Here is a 23,467-nt window from a genome sequence, read left to right as displayed (position 1 = left end):
GTAGATACATTTATGGTGGAAATCATCAAATGATGGACACACGATTTTAGTTAACGTTATCTCTACATCTGAGACATGATCTTTTTGCATTTACGTAATCTGATTGGCACCTCAAAGTCAGATTATGTAAATGTGAACAGAATTTAACAGGATATATATATTCTACGATCATGGTACTCTCACTATACCTCGTATTCGATGTCAGCACTCTATGTTTAATATATCTTACTTATTTCCGAGTAAAATAAGGAAACATCCGCCATTTTCTTCAACAGGGCTGGGATGGTTTGTTTTATGCAGTGTAAGAAAGACTCTTGAACTCTCTGATCGGTCTAACAGGAAAAGTTAATGTCAACGTTTCACAAATTTTGGATATGAGACTATATCTATCAAGAAAAAGGCCACGAGATACTATGATCTCATCGCTGATATTTATGATAAGAATTCATTGATGGGGGACTTTTAGGAAAGTGGAAGAATCTATCAAGATAAATTTATCAAGCAAACTTAAAAAGCGTGTTTAAATATTAGCTTACAGATTATGCTGTGATTTGATTAAAGAGGTTAGCTCATTTAGAAGATAAGATTCAACAAAGGTGTACTTTTCAACCGCTAAAATTTCCTGAAATGGAACTTTATGGTACAGAGATCTTAATTTCTTTTATAATAAAGCTTGCATTCAAGAAACAAATAATGCCATAGTCTCTCTCTCTCTCTCTCTCTCTCTCTCTCTCTCTCTCTCTCTCTCTCTCTCTCTCTCTCTCTGTGTTAAACTAAAATAAAGTGATAGCATAATGTGTGCTGCTCGCTCACAACTGTTCTTGAAGAATTGATAAAGTAATAGCACACCTCGTTGCTTTAATCAAGGTACTATGTATGCATAAATATAGTCTTAGAGTAAATCAGTCATACGACCAAAGAAAAGGAAAAAAGTTTCTTGTCATGATTAGTGTCCTCGCTGTGGCTACACCTCAAAGGACTGTTTTGAAAACTGTTTGTGTGCAAGAAGCGTCAAATTCGTAGCTGTCATACACTCACTGTACTGGTGTATTTCACTTTTCGCAAAAGTGAACCACGGTTCCTCCATCGGGAAATGTCAGCTGTGTCTCAGCGGCATCAAATAAAAAAGATTGTGCCTTTGAATTTAAAACGAATGACACATTTCACGTGAACTTTGAAAAGCACAATAATTCAAACGTTGTCTTCATTAAGTTTTTTTTTCACGGAAAAAAGAGTGAAGAAGGAAACGAGAGTTGCCATTATTTCATGTTCTATATATTATTTGAATGTTGTAAGTTTGTGATCTCCTAGTTTCAAGTCGCGATAATCATAAGTATCCTGTTCATCATTCTGTCAAATAAGTCATCCTATTCCATTCACAGTAAAGCTTTCTATTGCAATCATTCTATACTTTCCCTTCCTTCCCTAACCAGGAAGAAATTGCAACTGTATCAAGAATATTTAAAACAGCACGAAGCAGTGAGAACAGTCGACGGACAAGTTGCAGTACTAGTGCTCGACAGAAGACCGATTCTGAGCATGACGAATCCACTGTGACGTGTAATTGTTGTTGACAGTCATGACCATTGCCTATTCTGTGACTCAGATTTTATCTTCACATAGCACTGTGGAAACAACGCCTCTCAGAAGAGATCAAAGTCTTCGAGATAACGTAACTGTCACATAACCCCGGACTTTGTTTGACGTCGTTTTGCATCAAGGAAATTACTGTATGGTCAATCCACACTTGAGAACTCACAGAGAACACACACCATTTTCTCTACACGATGGAAAGTGCGGGGTACAAACCACCGTGCAATGAAAACCGACTGAGATACAAACATCAAGAAGCTTTGTACCAATTTCATCTATCCTTGTTTTTTCATGGTAGTGTTGATTTCGGTATCTAGTAAAGTTGACATTAGGGTCAGCTTCAACGAACATTTGAACAAAATTTAATTTCTTTGTCAAGTGTGAGTTCAGCAATTTTTAAAACCATCTTTCTGAAAGTATTTAAGAACTAAAATTGTATATACATCTGCAAAGAAGGGAAAGTCTATCGCAGTGTGATTGTTGTGGTCGATCAGCATCTTTCGAAAGTTATAAATCTCTTGGGAATAGGAATTATTTTTCTTTGATTTAGTTTCCTCAACTCTGTTCTTGTATTCCATGAAAGCGAACCCTCTCTACCCCCACTACCAGACTAAAATACACATTGTCTGGATTTTATCATGTTGTGTCAGTTTTTGTAGACGATACCCAACACATCCAAGACCAGAAGAATTACCAATGACGACTGATGTTCTTCCCCAAGATTGTATCGACGTTTTTGTTGTACGGTCACATAATGTAGGTAAGCAGTCAATGTCATACAGAACTTCAACATGTTTTGGTTTTGCCCGTCGACCAAGAAAAGTACGAAATGTCATAAACAACTAATGCCAACACCACCAATTAACAATATTACCCGGTGGGTTATTACAAATAAGTAGTAAACGTACTGTCTTAAGTTTGTCCGATTTAAAATTGTAACTAAACAATGTCAACATACACTGTCAAGACCTTATTGATAAATTTATATTAAATTGTGATGTAAGTAGATGGGTCTACGTGTTTCGATCAGCAATGTCCGATATTAAAAATTTTTCTTTTTTCTTTTACTTTCGTTAATTTTTTTCATTCATTCATTGAGAGAGAGAGAGAGAGAGAGAGAGAGAGAGAGAGAGAGAGAGAGAGAGAGAGAGAGAGAGAGAGAGAGAGAGAGAGAGAGAGCGAGGGAGGGAGGGAGGGAGGGAGAGAGAGAAGGGACAGAGGAACGGGAGGCTAGATAAGAGAAGGGAATATTATTATTCGTGTCTAATGACGATTGGCATTACTATCATATTAACATTTGAACGAGCCAGTAACCTCATTTTAATGTCGTCAAACACAGCTACAAAGCTTTTCAAGGCTCTTACATGTATGTCCAGAACCTAATTATTCCATTCACATTTCTCGCAAAGTATACAGTTTCCCCGTTTTTAACGTATGGTGGCGCACTTCAGTCAACAACTCACAGGCATTTAGGCTGCAATTACAAACGCCTCTGGAGGGGAGGATTCTAAAAAAGTATGCTGAGTTTTTTCAAATACCCCCCTAGCAAAATCGCAATGCGTTCAAGTCCCACCTTCTTACTTGTTATAATTTTTAAGTCCCCCCTGCTCAAAGGAAGGCAAAATGTGGCCGATATAGTGCTTCGTCCAAATATCAAATCATAATACATGGGAGTCTATTGCGCATACTATTAACATTTGTTCCATTCAAAACAAGTCATATCTCTACATTTATATGTGTTTGATAATTCATGTAAATGTACTTAGCTTGAAGTGGCAGGTAAAAAGTGTATGTGTGTACAAAAATTTAATTTTTGATTTCATCGATAATGTTGACTATACGTTGTAGTCTATGAGAAAACTATGAACAATTTTTTCCAATATAGAACTAGTAATATCTGTGCATTTATAGACATTTGATAATTGATATAAATGTATTAATTAGCATACGGTGGTTACAAATGCATAGTTGTACAAGAAATTTAATTTTGGACTTTCACGGAAAATGTTGAGTCACTGTACATGGTAGTCCATGTCAAAACTGTGAATAATTTTTTTCCAATATAAAACTAGCAATATCTGTGCATTTATATACGTTGGATAATTGATATAAATATATTTGATTAGAATGTATTTAATTAGAATAGGGTGGTTACAAGTGCATATGTGTAAAAGAAATTTGACTTTGGAATTTCGACGAAAATGTTAATTCCCTGTACAGTAGAGTATATGAGAAAACTATGAATATTTTTTTACATTACTAAATTAACTAAATCTGTACTTGTGTAAGTTTTAACAATACTAGTGTACTTGATTCAAATAGGGTGTTTGAAAGTTCAGAAGTGGACGACAAATATGATACTGGAATGTCATCCAAAATTATTATTACACTTCTCTTGGCAGTCTACATGTAAAGTATTAGATATTTTCCCTCACAAAACTTGCTATATCTGTAATATAAAAGTATATGTATGTATTTAAGTGTTATTAAATATTGACTTTCAGGGTGTAATACGTTTCTCGATAAACAATTATAGTGCTCTCTGTACACTTTCAAGCCAAACTATAAATTAAGGTAAACATTACAGCTATTGTCCCTTTTGCGATCATATAAAAAAGGTTTGGAAACAGGATGACTTCCCTCACCTGTCAAGAAACTAGACACAATTAAGATATTTATATAAAGGCACATTGGGAGTTCCTTTTGGCCAATTAAGTATGGTTTGTTCTGTGTATCGACTGCAGTTTCTTGTTGTACTCCCACAACATGCTAGAATAACACAATTCTGTTTCATCCTCCTACTTACAGGTCACTGTTACCTTTGGGTTATCTCATTTGCTGCCTTCCAGAAAGAGGCAAAAATTTAAATACAAGTGATCTCATCCCAGGCGGAACCGTCATGGAATTCCATATTCAAACAGTTCTCATTTGCCTCGGTGTGTGTAAATACACCTATTTCAGCCTTCCAGTATATGGTATTTTGACGTACGGTTTTTGCTCTGCTGTTCCTTCCTGGGAGCATGAGTTACGTTGTCGTCTATTATTTTCAGTTTATTTATTCTTTTTTAGCAGTCAGTTTTGTTTGACGGTAGTTTTTCTGGCCGTTTGAAGTACTGTTTTGAGTTTATGTAGCACGTGTGCGTTGCCATTGTTTGCATTGCACGTTTGTGAATGCAGTGACGTGCTTGGTCAGTCTGCAGCTGTGTGCGAGCCAGTTTCTTGTGCATCGTGTTTTGTAGTTTATGGTATTTATCGCGCTGGTTTTTGTGTACTGCAGGTTTACCAGTTCTGCTTGTATCATGGACCTATGCGATGTTCCTTTGAGTGACGGTTCTAAGGTTTGCGCTGCATCTAGATGTAGGAAGATTATTCCTGCTGATGACAGCCATGACAAGTGTCTTGCATGTCGTAAGTGTTCAAAGGCTAAGCCTTGTGATATTTGCAAGGATTGGTCGGATGAACTATGGCGCATTTTTACTAATCCTGAGTTGCTGCAAGGTAAGCAAACTTCAAAAGGTAAGTCTCAGAATGAAAAGTCCAGGAAGTCGGCTAGTAGTGCAGCTGTTAGTTTGCCCTCTGAAGAGTCGTATGTTTCCAAGGACGAGATTGAGGGTATTCTGGACACTAGATTTGAGCAATTTTTGGAGAAGGTTTCTTCTTTGTTGGCTGGTTTTCTTGCTCAATCTCAGAGTGCTGGTGTAGCAGAGGGCAATCATGTGGAGCCCCAACACCAAAAGCACAGTCTGAATAGGGATTTACATGTGGACCCTACAGAGGTGATAAGTAATCATGAGACGGCAACTGTGTCGGGAGTTGTTCCACAGCCGTCCTACAAGTATAGAGATCCTGATTCTGTTTCTTTGTTTGCTCCGAGTGATCTTGATGAGAGCGCAGATGGAGACAGTCATTCTATGTGTACGTCTCAGGATTACGTGCGAAGTGACATTGCTCATTCTGATACTCATTCAGAAATTTCTACTACTGATGCTTACATGTCTGAAGCTTTGTCTGGGAAATGGCATGATATTATTAACATTATTGGCAATGTGCTTGGCTGTACAAAAGATTATAGCAATCATAGTCAACGTTTGTCTTTTTGACTTGGTGGAGATAGTACAGTTTCAGGTGCTCCTAGTTTGCCCACTGAGGGACTGATTGCACAAAAATTGACAACTATTGAGAAGAGTTTGCCCAGAGTGTCCAAGTACACAAAGTCTGTAGACAAGAATTTCAGGTACCTTGAAAAAGACTTTGAGGAGTTTGCCAGAGCGTCAAGTGTAGAAAGTTTTGTCAACACTAAATTGGCAGCTGATAACAAACATTTTTCAGCTTAGGATTTGAGAAGTTTTACCCATAAGGCTGATTTTGGACATCTTATGGTAGAAAAAGCTCTCAGAGTTTTACTGAGATGCATTTCACATTCCTTGTTGGCAACCGCTTTTGTACATACGGCAGTTTCGCCAGGTTCTAATATTCCTGATGACCAATTGTCGAGGGGTTTGGAATTTTTGCAGTTTTCTCTAACTTCTTCAGCAGATCAACTTTTGCGTGCCATTGCTTTGTCAGTTTCTGCCAGAAGGGAATTATTCCTTGATCAGATGGATTTTCCTACAAGATCAACTCGAAATCGTTTGACTAAGCTTCCTATTCGCGGTGATAAACTTTTCCATGGAGAAGTCTCAGATATTTTTCACCAGGAAGCTGCAGCAGCTAGAGATGTTAGGGAAATAGTCTCCCTTTCTAGACCAAGTCAGGGAGTTAAGCGACCTGCTTCATTTCAGCCCAAGTCGCAACCTTCCGCTAAACTTAACATACTTTCAGTAAAGAGTTCTGTTTCTGCTCCACCTAGTAATTACTTTAAGGGCAAAAGGGATAAGAAGACCACCAGTGCCGCCCTTTCAGGATAAGCCCAGAGACCGTTCTTTTAAACAATGATGGTTTGGCAAGGGCTCAGTGTGTAAATCTAGCACAATTAAATATTCAAATTCCTTTTCTGGAGATGCAATTAGGGGGAAGATTATCTCTTTTGAGTCAGCACTGGGCCAAGATAACCAACGACCCGTGGGTTTTAGGGGTGGTTTCTGAAAGTTATCGCTTGGAATTTCTTCAAGTGCCCCCACTTACAAGCAAGGTTATAAATTTTCCTCTTCCGACGAATTTAGGGAAGAGAAATGCAATCCTTCAGGAAATAGAATCATTGATCTCAAAGGGGGCTATAGAGCCTGTTACGGACAGATCAAAAGGTTTTTACAGCTCAATGTTTCTAATTCCAAAGAGATCAGGGAGTTGGAGACCAATTTTAAATCTCCGCCGATTAAACCATTTTCTCAAAAAGAAACACTTCAAGATTAAAACTCTACATTCAGTTTTATCAGATCTGTCAAAAGGGGATTATGCTGTTTCAGTCGATCTAACAGACGCTTATCAACATATTCTTATTCAACCAGACTGCAGACATTTTCTCAGGTTTGCAGTGCAGGGCAGGGTGTTTCAGTTTCGGACACTGCCTTTCAGTCTGTCGTCAGCACCCCGTGTGCATACCAAGGTCACAGCAGTTTTGGGTGCCTTTCTTCGAAAGCAACAAATTTATGTCCATTTGAATCTGGATGATATGCTAGCCAGGCAGACACAGATCAGGTTATTACAGCGGGATACAGCACGTATTTTAAGGACAGCTGTCAGTCTAGGTTGGCTACCAAACGAAAAGAAGTCAGAACTTTGCCCAAGTCAGAGCATTCATTATATAGGGGCGAAAATAGATTTGGAGGAAGTGATTGCTACTCCAATGCCAGAGCGTTTTCAAGCTATTTGCGAAATGGTAAGTCATCTCTTGCCCGGCAGTTTTCAGACGGCTCAGTATTTTCTTCGCCTCCTAGGTCTCATGGCACCTTGCGTTCAGCTCATACCTTTGGCAATGTTGAACATGAGGCCAATTCAAATTTTCCTTCTGTCTCAATGGAGACCACATCAGAATCGTCTCAGTCATCCTATAAGGGTAAACACCATGTTAACACAGCATCTTCATTGATCGACCATCAGAGTCAATTTTTTCAAGGGAGTTTCTCTGTCCCTGGAGCCCCAAGAGGTTACAATAACCACGGATGCTTCAATACAAGGTTGGGGAGCTCATATGGGAGATTTAACCATTTCAGGAGTCTGGTCAGTAGCCCAGAGACAAGAGCACATAAACTGTCTCAAGCTTCAGGCAGTATGGGAAAGTTAAAAGGCCTTCGTCCCTCATATCTTAGGGAGATTGGTTCTTGTAAGGTCAGACAATTTGACCGTTGTATCATATATGAAGGGGTCTCCATCTCTCTGCATCCTCACTTGGCATCTAATGAATTGGTGCATTATCAGAAATATCAGGATCAGGGCAGCTCACATACCAGGCAGGTGCAATCTGATAGCAGATGCTCTGTCCAGAAGACGACCTATCCCAACAGAGTGGATGTTAAAACATTAGGTGGCAGAGTCCCTTTTCGAGGTATTAGACAGGCCTCACATAGATCTGTTTGCAACCGCACACAATGCCCATCTGCAGGTGTATTGTTCTCCAGTTCCAGACCAAAGAGCAGAGGCAGTGGATGCCTTTTCAGTTCCCTGGACAAACATGTTTGCATACGCGTTTCCTCCAGTGTCTCTGATCCCCAGAGTTCTTAGCAAGATGAGACACGAGGTGTGTGTTGTTATTCTGATAGCGCCGAATTGGCCAAGACAACCGTGGTTTCCTCGATTGCTGGAGTTGCTAATAGAAATTCCAATAGAACTACCAGAGACCCCAGACATTCTGAGCCAGCTGTTGTCGGGTTTTCTTCACCCAGATCCATCAGTCCTCCAGTTGACTGCTTGAAAACTGTCAAGAAACGTTTTTGTTCAGAGTGATTTTCAGCGAGAGCTGCAGAATATGCAGCGAACTCTCGTCGATCATTAACCATTAAATCATATTATTACAGGTTCAGAGTATTCAGTGATTGGTGCAAAGAACATCGGGTTGATCCCATGCATCCATCTCTAAGTTCTCTGGGTGACTTTATGGTTTTCATTTTGAGGCTAGAGGTCTAAAACCCCAAACTATTCCTTCCGAGTTATGGTGAACATAGTGTAGGTCAGCATCTTCTTTTGGATAGTCTGATTAAAGGGTTTTCGTTAAGCGTCCTCCTCAGAGGAGACTTTTGCCTTCTTGGAGTCTTCCATTAGTGTTAGATTCATTAAAACAATCTCCTTACGAGCCTATTAGTGAATCTGGTTTGAAGTATTTAACTATGAAGACTGTTTTTATCATAGCTGCGGCATCTGGGCGTAGACGAAGTGAGATTCATGCTTTGTCTATCAACAGTGCTTATCTCAGATGGGAGCCTACAGGTGTTAGATTGTTGCCTAGGGCAGGTTTTCTATCCAAGAATGAAATTGTATCTCTTGTTGGCACAGATATATTCATTCCGAGTCTTGAAAATATTTCAAGTGATCCATAGGATAAACTTATATGTCCTTGCAGGGCTCTTCGTTACTACATTAAGATGACTGCAAAACTTCGTGGTAATACAGAACAGTTGTTCATTAAGGTGTCCCCAGGTCAACATGGTCCAGCGTCCAAGGACACTATTTCTGGATGGTTAAGGGATACAATCCAACTTGCCTATGATTCTTCCGATGGCCATTGTAGACTTGTGCATTCCATCAGAGCACATGATACGCGAGCTAAGGGTGCCTCGTGGGCTTTGTTTAAAGGTGTGTCAGTTGATGACACTTGTAAAGCTGGTTTTTTGGCTTCTCCAAATACCTTTATTAACTTTTACCTCAATGATGTACCTATGGAAGCTAGTTTTGCTTTAGGTTCTTTGAGGTGTGGCTCTACCTAGGTTGGGAGAGTTTGTTTGATATACCCTCCTCCTTTTAAGCTTTGGATTCTGTGTAAACCCAAAGGTAACAGTGACAGGTAAGTAGGAGGATGAAGCAGAATGAAAGTGCCCCCTAGGAAACATGTTTCTGCGAGAACTCCTAGTTACCTGTCACTCCTCCCCCCCTCTTCCCCACGTACTGTTTTGATAGTCTATTATGGAGGTTGAGAACTGTTTGAATATGGAATCTCATGGCGGTTTCTGCCTTTGATGAGATCACGTGTATTTAAATTTTTGCCCCGTTCTGGAAGGCAGCAAATGAGATAACCCAAAGGTAACAGTAACAGGTAAGTAGGAGTTCTCGCAGAAAGATGTTTCCTGGGGGGAAACTTTCATTCTGTTTGGTAAATACTCAGTATATGCATGTGCAAAGACCATAATCATTGTTATTGATGACAAATGAATTCTAGTCCGGACTTGGATTCAATTTTACACATATGGCTTTGCTGGACTTTCGTCACGCTTCAGGGAGTAGAACAAGAAACTGCCGTGGATACACAAAACAAAGCCACCCAAAATTAGCCAAACGTTATAGCTTAAATTTACAACCCAACACATATTTCATATCGATCAGAGACAGTTGTATTTCGAGTCCCCCTTTAAGTCCCAAAATCCTTTCAAGTACCCTCCAACATATCCTTCATATTTTCAAGTCCTCCCCCCACCAGAGGTGTTTGTAAATGCCGCCTTAGATATGGCCGCATCACTCGACTGAATAATGATTTTGGGTTTTAGCACTTGATGTGTTTTGAGACCATTTTTCCTGGATGGTGTGTCAATAAATTTTGATTTGGTTAGACTTGTTAAACAACCTATAACTAAGCATTAGCACAAGCACTCAAATATGTGCAGGATTTGTAGACGCAAAATAACATGCACTGTATACTGCTTTATACTCTGAGTAAAATTGAAATAAAGTTCGAAACTTTGAGAAAGATAGGTAACATTTTTCAAATCTATCAAAACATGTGAAACTAATATAACGTGCATCCTATATGCTTAGATATTTTGAGCGTACCTGACTGGACCCGACACTACACCATAGGCAGTGACCCACGCATATTCTATCTCCCCTCCCTGCCGGCGATAATAACCTATTGGAGAGTGGGGTCTTCTTTGCAGTGCCACATCACAAGTTTTGTTTCCTTTTTTCGCTTGTTTCTGTCTTTTTTGATAGCTAATTTTTCAGTAAGTGAATGTATACAGTTGCTGTTGGCCACATGCCTTTAGGAAATTAATTCATTTTTGATTGGATGTGACCCGTTAAAAAACAACAAAATCTGATAAAATTATGAATATTTTTAAAATGGCAAAAACGATTTGGGATGGGAGGCCTTTTGAATAGGGTAGATCGGGTGGTGGGAAACAAATCACAGCCATGACATGTCCCAGGATTACTGAAGTTAACACTGTAATTTTTTGGTCAATATATATAATTTCAGAAAGTACCGCTATTTGCTGTGGCCCGTACAATTATGTATATGCATGTGATATTTTTCTTTCCTCCAACCAATGTTGGTCTCACACGATATAAACATATATCATCTGGTATACATATATCATCGAAATCACATCTTTTTTATTTTTTCACAGAATTAAATCATAGAAATTTATTCCAAAATTTGTAAAACTTTGCCCGAAACAATCAGTCCTTGCACAATTTCGTAAATGTTGATACCGCTCATAAAAGTTTGAATTCTCTCTTTCTCTCTGCCTCTGTCTGTCTGTCTGTCTCTCATAAGACAGCAACCCCTCACAAAAGTTTGATTTCTCTGTCAGTCAGTCTGTCTGTCTGCCTGTCTATCTGTCTGCCTCTCTCTCTCTCTCTCTCTCTCTCTCTCTCTCTCTCTCTCTCTCTCTCTCTCTCTCTCTCTCTCTCTCTTTCTCTCTCCCCCCGACCTGATAAACTAAAACGGTAATGCCAACGTGTACAAAATCCTTTTGTGTCATTTCGAAAGTAAATTTTCGATTTCGATGAAGGGACACAAGCAACAAAATAACTCAAACAAGGGCTGTGTGCGAGATTTTGGGACATCAAATTTATATGCCTGAAACATTCTCTAAAATAAAAAACATGACATAATTATGGCTACTTTACAGTGTTATCGTCGAGCTGTTGATACAATGTTATCGTCGAGCTCAACAGATGAAATGTCATAGCTTAGTGTAATGGAGAACTTTCACAAAATAATGTAGTGGTCTAAAATTAAACAAGACGAAAACACGAGCTTTCTTTAAAAAAAGCTCGGTGGTATGAAGCCGGATGATAACTTAGCCTACAGTATTTGTGTAACAACCCAGCCAGTTAAAACATTGGGTGTGTATTTTAAATATAATGACTTTCAATGCAAAAGACTTACCTGGAATGGAAAGATTGGTTTGTTGAAAAAGAATTTAAATTCTTGGAGACGTAGACAATATATTTATGGAAGGATTGTCGTAACGAAAACATTGGCAATGTCAAATTTAAAAATGACGTATCTGCCTTCTGTAATTGGCATGCCAAATGTAATAAGGTTCAAAGCTTAATAGACAGTTTTGTAAAGCGTAAGCACATTTTGTTAAACCATATGCTTGAAAACGAGTACAACAGTAGTGGTGTTAAACATATTAATGCATCCACATGGCCAGTAGGCGCGAACCAAGAGTATGTCATGTGGGTGCAAACATGTTAGTGGTGCCATCGCGACCCTCTACGGTTACGTCTCTCGTCATAACTGATTTATAATAAATCGTGAAAATCACGGACTGTGGCACGCATTATTTCAAAGTTACGTGTTTGAATTTACATGAAACGTGGCTCTTATTCTAGTGATTGCATAATTCGACAAACAAGAAATGGAAATGATTTAACTCAAAGTAGACATGAACAAATAACACTCATATAGACACACTAGCATATATCTTCTAGAGATTCATTTTATAAAATATAAAAATGCGCTATACAAAAGTAAAAAAATGAAAATGTGTAAAGTCAAAAGACAAAAAGTTACTTCAAGGAACATTTTTATAACTGTCTGCGCTTCTTTTATGAAATTTACAAAGATTGATATCAAAAGGTTTGGTATTAATGATTGGCTTACTGCCGTGTAAGACTGCATATAAGACTATTATTTATGCTTTAATTTCCTATGTCTTCTGTTCATTATGATCGAGCGTTACATTTTATAATAATTATAATATTTTTGAGGTAATATAGGCCATTGGTCTTTTTACAAATAAGAAAAATGTACACAGACACACTTTGGGATTACACATAATCTAAATTTGACAGTATGACAATATTGGAAGTATATCTGATACGGTATATTCACATGAAATCCTCTCTTCGCCTGAAGCTGTCAAATATACTTTGATGGGTTCAATATTGTATGAGAATGTGGAGACTTCATCAGCTTTATAAATTTCTAAAGAGCTGGTATTTCATAATAATATGGAGAAAGAAAACGTTTGTCCCAAATCTGTGAAACAGGACACAACAACTAGAAATTAAATTCATTTTCAACCTGATGCGTATCACATAATAGGCATAGCCTGCCTTCCCTTGGCATGTTTTCAAATCGACCACTTTGTATTCGGAGATAATGGTTTGGTAGTCTAAGGTTACAAAGTGCCCTTTTAAGTATTTCAATATTTACAATACATCAATATTTCTCAAGAACTTGTTAATAATGACAGATCTCAAACTTTTACAATATGTTTTTGGTATACCGCTTTTAGGGGTTCGGTTTTGAAGCTCTCAGAAAAAACCTTTTCAGCACTGCACTTTTGTGAAAAACCAACATTCAGAGTTTCTCTTTACGTGGTGGCCATTTTGAATTTGAGATGTCCGTCAATTTCAGATTGTTTTGCTGGTGCCAAAAGTTGACCGGTGACACTCTCTGATTTTTATTCTTGATTTTGAAAGAGAATGGTTGAAAGTTTCTTCCGACAAATTTGAGCAAAATTTAAGCCTTTCATTTTTGAGGCTTATACTACCTTAAATAAAATCTGTAGAATAAGTGACCTTCAATTCTAACAATCAACACTATCAATGCCTACTGTTTACACGAATAAAATGCTGTGTTCACAGATTGATAGAAAAATGTCAAAAGTTAGTGTTATAGCTCCTTAAAGTTCTACACCAGTACATTTTGACTGTCACAAACGGCAAAAAGCATTTGGTTAATAACTTAAAACGTGTGTACTTTTCAAGTCATGCTCTTGATTCTTAATAGTGTTACTTCCCTTTGTTAGTTTTGATCTACAAAGTGTGAGTAGTCTAGTGTTTACTATTTTCAATCATGCATTAGGGACTGGTCAATGTCTTCAACCACCAGCCCCCGGCCGAAGAAACTCATCAGTTCCTTAGCAACATAAACATCAGCATTTTCACCTGGTAAGTAATGCAAACAACTTCACATCCACACATCATACACTCCGCCCTATTTCTCTAGAAATACTGAACTCGGCAGATCACAGTACATACCAATGATTTACTGGGCAGCTGGCTGGTATCAATTTTGATTGTGTCTCTATGGCAATTGCACTAAAATTAGCACCGTACCACATATCATTACAAAGTTGAATAAGTGTCAGCACCAAACAATTGATCTTCAACATTATAGTACTGTAAGGATAAAAGAGTAATATGTGTAAAGTTTGATAACACTGCGTTTTGTACAAAATTTGTTGTACATGCACGGGGCAGCCTAGAAAATCGTTAGTTTTAAAATCTGTTTTGTGCACAGGTGGGTATGTAAAAAAAACCAAATTTCTGTTGCTACACACTGCTTGTTTGCCTCTTCTGGGATGATAGCCATCTTTGCTGGTACAAGAAACTCAACTTCTTCCCTGCACAGTACATTATGTGCATAGTCCAACCACATACCTAAGTAAGCAAAAACAAAAATATTAATGTCGACATAATATTCATATAATCTATAATTATGAAACCAATGAGACTGTAGAGAGAAGCAAAAATTTGCAAAAAATATTGCAAATCTTACAAACTACCAAAAACTCAAGCAAAGTCTGAGCTGTTTATAAAGACAAACTGGTTCTATCATCAAATGGCTTTTCATGAACGTAATGAAAGACAACCGTCACAATTCTGTCATCAAATGGCTTTTCACGATGGTCATGAAAGACAACCGACGTACTTAAATAAAACTTAGCGTCAATGACTCTTGGTTCACATTTTGTTCGATGTGGCAGGCCAGAGTGATCGAGTTTACCGCACTAATTGTACCTCAGGGAACATGCATGTCAAATTTCAAAGCTATCCGACGAGCATTTTCAGAGAACCAAAAATGGGAAAAATTGCCCAAAAACTATAAATATGAAAATTTCATCTTAGAATGAGAATGAGGTTGCCAATAGGTACATGTTTACCACGTTTAAATGCAATCAGAATAGTCATTTCAGAGAAAATGATTTTTGCCCAAAATATGAAAAATTGCCCCCAAAATACAAAATGAAAATTTCACCACAGTATGAATAGATCTAACAGCGGCCAACCCTAGGAATTTGTATACCAAGTTTCAAAGCAATGGAATGAGTAGTTTCAGAGAAGGAAGATTTTTTTTACTAAAAATGGGAAAAAAATGTCCGAAAAATAGAACTAGATCATTTCACTACAGTTTGAATAAAATCCTACTAAATTATTTTTAAAGGAATTTGCATACCAAGTTTTAAGCAATGGAATGAGTAGTTTCAGAGAAGGAAGATTTTTTTTACTAAAAATGGGAAAAAAATGTCCGAAAAATAGAACTAGATCATTTCACTACAGTTTGAATAAAATCCTACTAAAGTCACAATAAAGAACCTGCATACAAAGTTTCAATCAAATCTGGCCTGTGGTTACAGAGTTTTAGCAATTTGCTGGATTTTCCCTTTTTATCTCATTTGCATGTTTTTGACACTGACATGTTCATTTGAAAACAAAAGTCACATCTCCTCCCTTGGGTTCCTATACATCAAAGACTCAAGCAAATTTAGATGCTTTTACTCGATGTCACCCAAGCAATTTAACTATTGTGTAATTATCAATGATTATTAGGTACCAGTTCGTAAATTTACATGTAAGACTTTTTATTCTATACTTGTTCAGGGCTGTACCTCGCACACAAAAAAATCCACTTTTTAAAAGGCATTCGGAAATTATATATAGATCCAGATGAAATGGAGGGTGGTTTGAAAATTTGGAAGAATATTAATACTGCATGAGTAAAGAAATAAAATTGACAGAATTCCTGTGGAAACTCCTTCATCGCCTACTTCCTTGTAACAAATATGCGTATGGAAAAAAGATAGAGTCAATGAATTTCAGATTTGTCATTATGTTGATTCCCTTCAACGTAGATATTTATATTGTCAAATTGCTGAGAAATGCTTGATGCAACCAGTCTCCTCGGTCGTACAATCACAATAAATCCATCACATATAGTCTTTTCATGTATTTTTTCTGATGGCACTGTTCCAAACAATTACCAAATGGCAGTTAAACTTCTGATTCTTCTAGGGAAATGGAGCATACCCAAGTTTTGGGTTACAGAAATGAGTACACCCGTTGAAATTATACTTAAAGTGGCACTCCCACTTGGTAACATTTTTAAAGCACATTTTTTTAATGCCAACGGTCAATATTTGACGTGGCGACTGCGCGCGGATCGCGAGATATCGATAAAAACATGTCTTCAAAAAAGTAAAATTTTGAATTCCGGTGGCCCACCTAAATTCAGCTTCCGAACATCGAACGTTCGGCATTGGGGCCATTGTCAACTAAGCTATGGAGTACGAGTCTATGCTGACGCTGCTGTACGCCACAGTATACGTCGGTGATCGGTCACGATGTCCCGCGGGAGAAAGCTGAGTCTTACTGACTTGGCGTATAAACGAAAAACAATTTTTGCTGATTCCACCAGAATTCGCATAGGTGACTAGCACAGTTATGTGTGGTTGATACATAGCGGCCGCCGCGTGATATGCATAGACGTACACCACGCGCGCGGCGTACTGTGTGGCAGACGACAAAATGTAGTCATCGGAGGCGGCTAATATTTGACACGTAAAAACTGATGTTTATGTGGTATTGGTTAAAAATATAGTACAACTGATTTAGAATAATGAAAACGACAAAAACTAAGGAGAAGTTTTAAAAAACTTGCTGTATACAAGTCTTTGCAGTGGGAAGTAAATTAATCGCGTCGTTCGAACTTATTGTAGACTCCCTAGAATATCGTCAATCAGCACAACAACAAACCTTCGGGGGATTTCGGGTCAAATCAGAAACGATCGTAAACCTTCGGGATGTGAAAAATATGCTCGGGAAATGACATGTTTTTTATCGATATCTCGCGATCCGCGCGCAGTCGCCACGTCAAATATCGACCGTTGGCATTAAAAAAATGTGTTTTAAAAATGTTACCAAGTGGAGTGCCTCTTTAAGAATGATCTTGTGTAAGATATAGTTTTGGAAATGAAATCTACAGAAGAGATGACATGTTAGCGATTTTAGCAAAAGTTGATAAACTTGTGTAATGCTAACATATTTATACCTTTCCTGTAACATATTTTCTCTTGTAAGAAATTGTACTCACCTTTCTCTTGGTAAGGAATTTGACAAATAAAAGACCCAAAAAAACCAAAAAACCAAACAGAACCAAAACGCCCGAGATTGGCCTCGTTGCACCGACACTGTTGACAAAAATAGACAGTTGCCAGGCTTTGCAGTCACGTGATTCTGGGTTCTCTGAACACAGAATGTAATGGATGGCACTGTGGAAAGACGAGAACAGACGACGCGAGATTACGGTGCAGTTCACGAGATATACAGTACTTGATGTATCAAGATATAGCTAAATTTGCATCTCCGATTTGATTCCGTTCATCGTGTATATAAGTGTTTGTTTCAGCCTCATGGGGCAAAGCAAGAGTTCTAAACTCCTAAATTTTGTTTTCCTACTGTCGAATGTTAGGAGCAGTGGTGAAAGACAGTTAGAAAACAAGATGTCGATCACATGACTTCTGAAAGAGCTACAGCTTTATTTGACCCAAACTACGCAAGCCACCCAAAGTTTTCCTCTCTGATTAAAAAATACGTCACTTTCACCAATGAAGTGCGCAACTAAATTTTCTGGCCTGTACGTTGGCTTTCACTCGTCGTTGCGCTGGTGGCGTCTTCTACGACTTGAAAATTGCCAATAACTAAGTCATAAATTACTATCTCCTGCTTAATTTCAAGGTGCAATATAAATCAGCAATGACCACGTATGGACATAGAGGGCGTTCGTCAATGATACAGAACTACGTGAACTTGAAAATTTTATTTGAGCACACTTACTCAGGGTCGTCAACACATTCATATTTGAATCCGCGCCCCTGTAGTAGCTTCTGTAACGTCAACACAGATCCTTCGCCACAACTTTCCCTGCAAGAAAAGACAGGCGATGGAAAACGGGTGATATAAAAGTATGAATATCTATGCCAACACATGCTAGCGCCACCTTCGTTGGTGTGGTAAAAATGTCAGCCTATGCAAACTAGACTATCACTGTGAATACTCACATTTTCGGAACATCAAGCGAGTGGACGATCAGGATAGTAATTGATGTCACCTTTCTACGGTCGAGATTCGGGAACTCGTTCTTTGCAAAGTAGCTAGAATAGAAAAATGTAATTAATTAATTACGTACATCCTTTAGAATCAAACTGACATCAATATGACTGGGAAATGTATTTTTATGTCTGTTTCCCACTGTATTTTTAGCTTGACAATCCAAGAATGGTGATAACAATTCCATAGAACTACTAGTTTATAAACCACAGACTAGTAAGGCATAAACAGTCTAAGCAAAATGTATTAATTACTATAAAATGTGAATATCATGAATAAAACTGCTTCGGTTTTTTCCAGGGCTGATCTTCCTTTCTTGAAAAATCACTAGACAAATTCAACAGGGTTGAGTTTCCTTTCTGCTCTGCAGTACTTTGAAGGTCACTGAACCAGAACACTCGACACAGCCATTTACGGTGTGTGCAATATAGTATTGTGGATATAACGGGCCCTTATACAGACACTACGGTATATTGGACACGCCGTAAATGTGACAGAAAACCATATTTGATGCATCACGATATAGTCACCGTATTATAACTTTTTTAGCTGATATTTCAGGATACAATTAAATACAATGCGTAAATGTTATATATTTTTATCGGAAGGCTTACAAATATTAACTGTTGACGCATTACACGTAGCCGAAATTGTCCCTCAAACTGCTTCACACCAACACTAACCAACAAAACACTTGATAATGTTTCGAAGTCATAAAAACTCACAACGTACCTGTCACTACGAAAGGCGCCCACTTCTCTTGAGCCATTTAACATAACAGTTGCAACTCCCCTGGCCTGCTTAGCAAACTACGGTTAAATAATAAAATCCTCTACGTCTTTAGTACAGTTCAGCACAAAACCTGAGTAAATAACGCCCTCAGCGCTAAAAGCAGCCCGACAGACAAATTTATGCCGGGATTTGTCAAGAACCTATTTGTCACCATAAAAACATCCAAATTGTGTGATAATACCCCTACTGAAACAACAATCACCAACAACATCTTACTGCCATGTTATGTTGTTGTCGTCATTGTTGTCATATAATCATTCTCATCGTATTCATCATCATCACCGCCATAGTAATCATCGCTATCATCATCGTCGGTACTATCATTGGCTACAGTTGCCATTTAGCAGAGTTAAGCCTAAACAAACACACATCTAAGTGACGTACTGATTTAAAAGGTTAACTTTATGATAATTACATTGGCAGATGCTGTTTCCCAGTATTTAACCCGCGCATATCCGCTGCATGATTTAAGATTGATGCCGGGATAGTCGACCTGGCCGCACCAATCCAGCATATGTAACAAGTACCCCATCAAAGTATCTTCTAAGGTTGTAAACCGACGGGTTTCAGATCCATAGGTATGCGCCAGGTGGTAAGTTCCGGACCAGAATAATGTCTGGAGAAACCAGGAAAGGAAAAGACAAGTGATCATGGAATTAGCCAATATAGTTTCATGCTTTCCGATAAATTAACGTTTACCTTGAATTTACAATGGTGTTCATTGTCCAACAAACAGACTTGTCTTATTGAGATCTAACAAAAACGATTGGTTGTCCATAGTCGTTTTGTCGTTTTGCGAAGAATATTCTTAAAGTAGCATCATGTTTATATTTTTCGATTTTCAATAAACTCGTGAAGCTTCGTTCGGCATGTTGCACCTTGAAGTTTGCATAAGACGGTTTGGGGCATATTTAACGTAAAGTTTCTGCGGAATAACGGCAATACAACCATTTTCAGTAATAGAGCGCGAAGCCACTTCAGTGAACTGCAATAAAACTGCTCACACTAATTAGTTTCAGCTGTAGCCAGCTGGCAAAGTCGACAACATTGTATGTCCCATGCAGACAGTTTGTCTGGGGAAGTTAAAATAAAAAGATTTGTACATGTACCAGTGCATGTTAATGTTACATTGTATCGTAATCTTGAACACAGGGTGCCAATCGTAAACTCTCAGTTACAACTCGAGCCTCAGACAGAGCTAGTTTTGCCTTTGTACAAGCAGACTTTTTGGTCTTTATCAAGTAGCCTTGTTCAACACCAAAGTGGTCACGGCTACAGCTGAAACTAATTAGTTTAAGCAGTTTTATTGCAGTTCACTGCAGTGGCTTCGCGCTCTATTACTGAAAATGGTTGTAATACATTATTGAATGAAACATATATGACACCAAAGGAAGTAGAACAAAGTCTCATTCTGACAGCATAAAAGTCTACGTACAATACAAACAGGATTCTACCAACAGCAGCGGTGGTATAAACATTTCTGGTTGTGACAGTTTGCGTAAAATTAATGATTTAATACTGAGGGGGTCACCTTTAGAGTAAAGTTCACTACCCCCGTATAGAAATTGACACCCGTGAACTTAACACTCAAAGTAACTCGTCATAATCAAACGATTAATCGTAGGCAAAAGTGTCTTAACCAGAAATGCATATAACAATTACTGTTCTCGTTCGTTTCAAAACTGTTGTTCTATTCACAGAATGTTCGTAAACTACTACAGTTGTCTTGATATAGACAACCGCTGCAGTTATCATCTACTAGAAATCCATGACAGTTGTAGATTGTAAACTGTTAAGGTTTACTTATATCCTATCTTTTCACTCCCCATCTAGTCGTGGCTATGAATTACGTTTAGTTCAATTTTTTGATGTTGCGGCAATAGTTCAAAAACACCTTATGTAAAATACAACTCCCCGAATTGTCCTTTTAATGACTGAAACCCCCCCCCCCCCCCACAGTGTTGTAGAATTAAACCCCCTTCCATCATGCCGGAAAATGCCGAGAGAGTTTGACCGGTTAAGAAGGGCTTGACTACGCAGTTTCTGCGTAGTGAAGCTTCATTACGTATTCATGGTGACCCCTGGCCAGCTGTCAATAACTTTGGGGGCTTTTGTCTTTTGGCCTGCTTTGCATATGTGTCGTTGGACACGACCTGCCAATCACCCAGGTAGTCAATTAAACTATTAATTGACTGTTTACCGACCCAATTAACACTATCCAGCAGTATCAGTCATATTTTAATCGCGTGGCCCGGGTGGGCACAACGTAGGAACGCGTGTATTTCTGTGTGTACGTTTCACTTGTGGTGTTGTTTGTACCATCGTGTGTCCTTGTTTCACCTACAGCATTACCTTCAAGGTGACAGGCTTACTATTAATGTTCAGTATCATTGCACCGAGTTCTGCCCACGGTGAAAACCACCTGTTTTGCCTACTAATTACTGCCCGTCGCTGCCCGTCCTGAATGCAGCCTATCTATAGCTACAGTAATCACATAAATCATTTATCAGTTTTGATATATACTCCTAAATTGTAAGTTTGATCAAAATCGAGACCACATTCAAGGGCTATGCAGACTGTCCATGTAAGCACACACAGTGACAAGAAGGCGGCAAACACCTACTCACCAAGCACATCGAATCGGCGAAAGAAGCATAAAAAGCTAGGCTTATCGCCAAAACAAACGCGCCAAGCGCTAACAAAAACCCATACCAAGCGGCCCTTTTCAGGGCCACCAAATACTCCAAAACGGGAACTACCAAAAAATACGATAAGATGACATAGAACACACAAACACTTAAAAGAAATAACAAAAATCGTACACATAACAAACAACTGAAACACAACATTAAATACAAAATAAACAATCACAGTAACGTAACAGAAAACATGGCGTGGAAATAAATCAGCTATTTCCAAAGAAAAGCCGACAACAACATGAAATTTAACAACAACCTATCATCGCTCAAACTATGAAACTCCGAAAAATAGTAAGCTTACTAGGCAAAAGCCTTAAAATTCATTCGGACACCAACAAAACCAAACAGAATAAAACCACCTCAGGATTTCAACAAATAAAGTCGTATAATGTGACTACGCTACATCGTGAGACACAAACAATCGCAACAACACCAATTCAAAGAAAAGTCAAATTGGACTCCACGAACAACAAAAAAACAAAAACTTGAAAGCTATCTGAAGCTTCTAAACTCGCACTTCTAGAGATACCCTTTCAAACAAGGAAACAAAACATGTCGCGTGCCAAAAGAATCGCGATAAACCAGCTTGCAAACATTGGACAAATTTTGGGAAAATAACCCTTCGACAAGGGTCGGTTTTTCGTTATTGTCAACACAAACGATTACGTACTCGAATGCGAAAGGCAATTACGTAACACTCAGTATTATACACAACAAGCCAGAACAAACAGTAAACAAAGTAAATGAACTATTAATTAAAATGTACGAGAACAAACACATCAACCAGGATACTTGTAAGTATCTTGATCCAATAAACATAAAATCCGTACCCCGCAGTGGTACTTATTGCCTAAAAATTCAAAAACCTCCGCAAAAATCTAAAAGACACACCAGTCAAAACAAAAATTTACCGAATTAAAGAAATATAGAACAAACAAACCGAACCACCAAACGGACTCACAACGTGACCAAAATTAATATACTTGCCTCGCTAATCGGAAAGCAAGACCACTAAAATGCATTAAAATAAATTTTCACAAACACAAACTAAGGAAAGAATCTACACTGCGACTGATGAGAAACCACACTCGGGTTTCGAAACGCAAGCGTCAAAGGGCGACTCTATCAACTTTTGTAACAACATAGGTCCGGCTGCGTCTCGCCATAAGCTTTCCCCACACAAAACAAAACATTACCGTACACACTAATCCAAACTTCTCTACAAATATCCAAAGCGAAACAAATATTTCATTAACACAAACAATCGGATAAGAATGTAGGAACACATTTTCGAAACGAATCAAACACAAACTCGACACAAAAACATTTAGGATAGTTAGGTGGGGAGCCTGTTTCACATTTTTTACATCTCGCTATACTGTCTATGATTCTAAAAATAAAGTCATCTGCCACTTTTCTGTATACGCGGTTTGGCAAAACTCATCTCTTCAATCGAAAGTCGGGCGATTTCATGGTTCTTTGGGGCACTTAAGTGTACGTCGAGCTTAAGGAATGTAGTTACATTCGCGATGTTTATTCGAAAATTATTTATTCCTTCAAGGGCAAATGCACATAATTTATGCTGTTGGAAATACTGGCCGCTCATAAACAAGACAATAAACTCAATATATGTGCATTTTTACTTATATTGTCAAAGTACCACCGACACCCACAAAAAAACCAAATGGTTCAGTCCAGGTATTTGCAACTCTGCCATCCGACTGGTCAACAGGAAATCAACCATAGGTGTCTTTTGGCACGCGTATACGCCAGTCACCTAGGCGACGGTAATCTGCACCACTTATCACCATCGGGAAGGTACTCCTCCCCATATACCACTGGTGATCCCACCCTCAAGGCACTGCGTCATTCGACAAGCATTGTTATTG

At 38.4% G+C, this 23,467-nt stretch overlaps 1 long non-coding RNA gene across 1 annotated transcript in view; it reads left to right on the top strand.

The window, feature by feature from the left end:
* The window catches only part of LOC139119400 (uncharacterized), an 89,234-nt gene extending 86,574 nt beyond the window's left edge, over positions 1–2,660 (top strand). Inside the window, exon 2 of the long non-coding RNA XR_011548919.1 lies at positions 1,434–2,660. This is a non-coding gene — a long non-coding RNA (uncharacterized lncRNA). The remainder of the gene's footprint in view (positions 1–1,433) is intronic.
* Positions 2,661–23,467: the final 20,807 nt, after the last annotated feature.

This window comes from Ptychodera flava, chromosome 19, assembly GCF_041260155.1.
Source record: "Ptychodera flava strain L36383 chromosome 19, AS_Pfla_20210202, whole genome shotgun sequence".
Lineage (NCBI taxonomy): Eukaryota > Metazoa > Hemichordata > Enteropneusta > Ptychoderidae > Ptychodera > Ptychodera flava.
The sequence above is the reverse complement of the archived record's forward strand: the minus strand, read 5'-3'. Positions and strand labels throughout refer to the sequence as shown.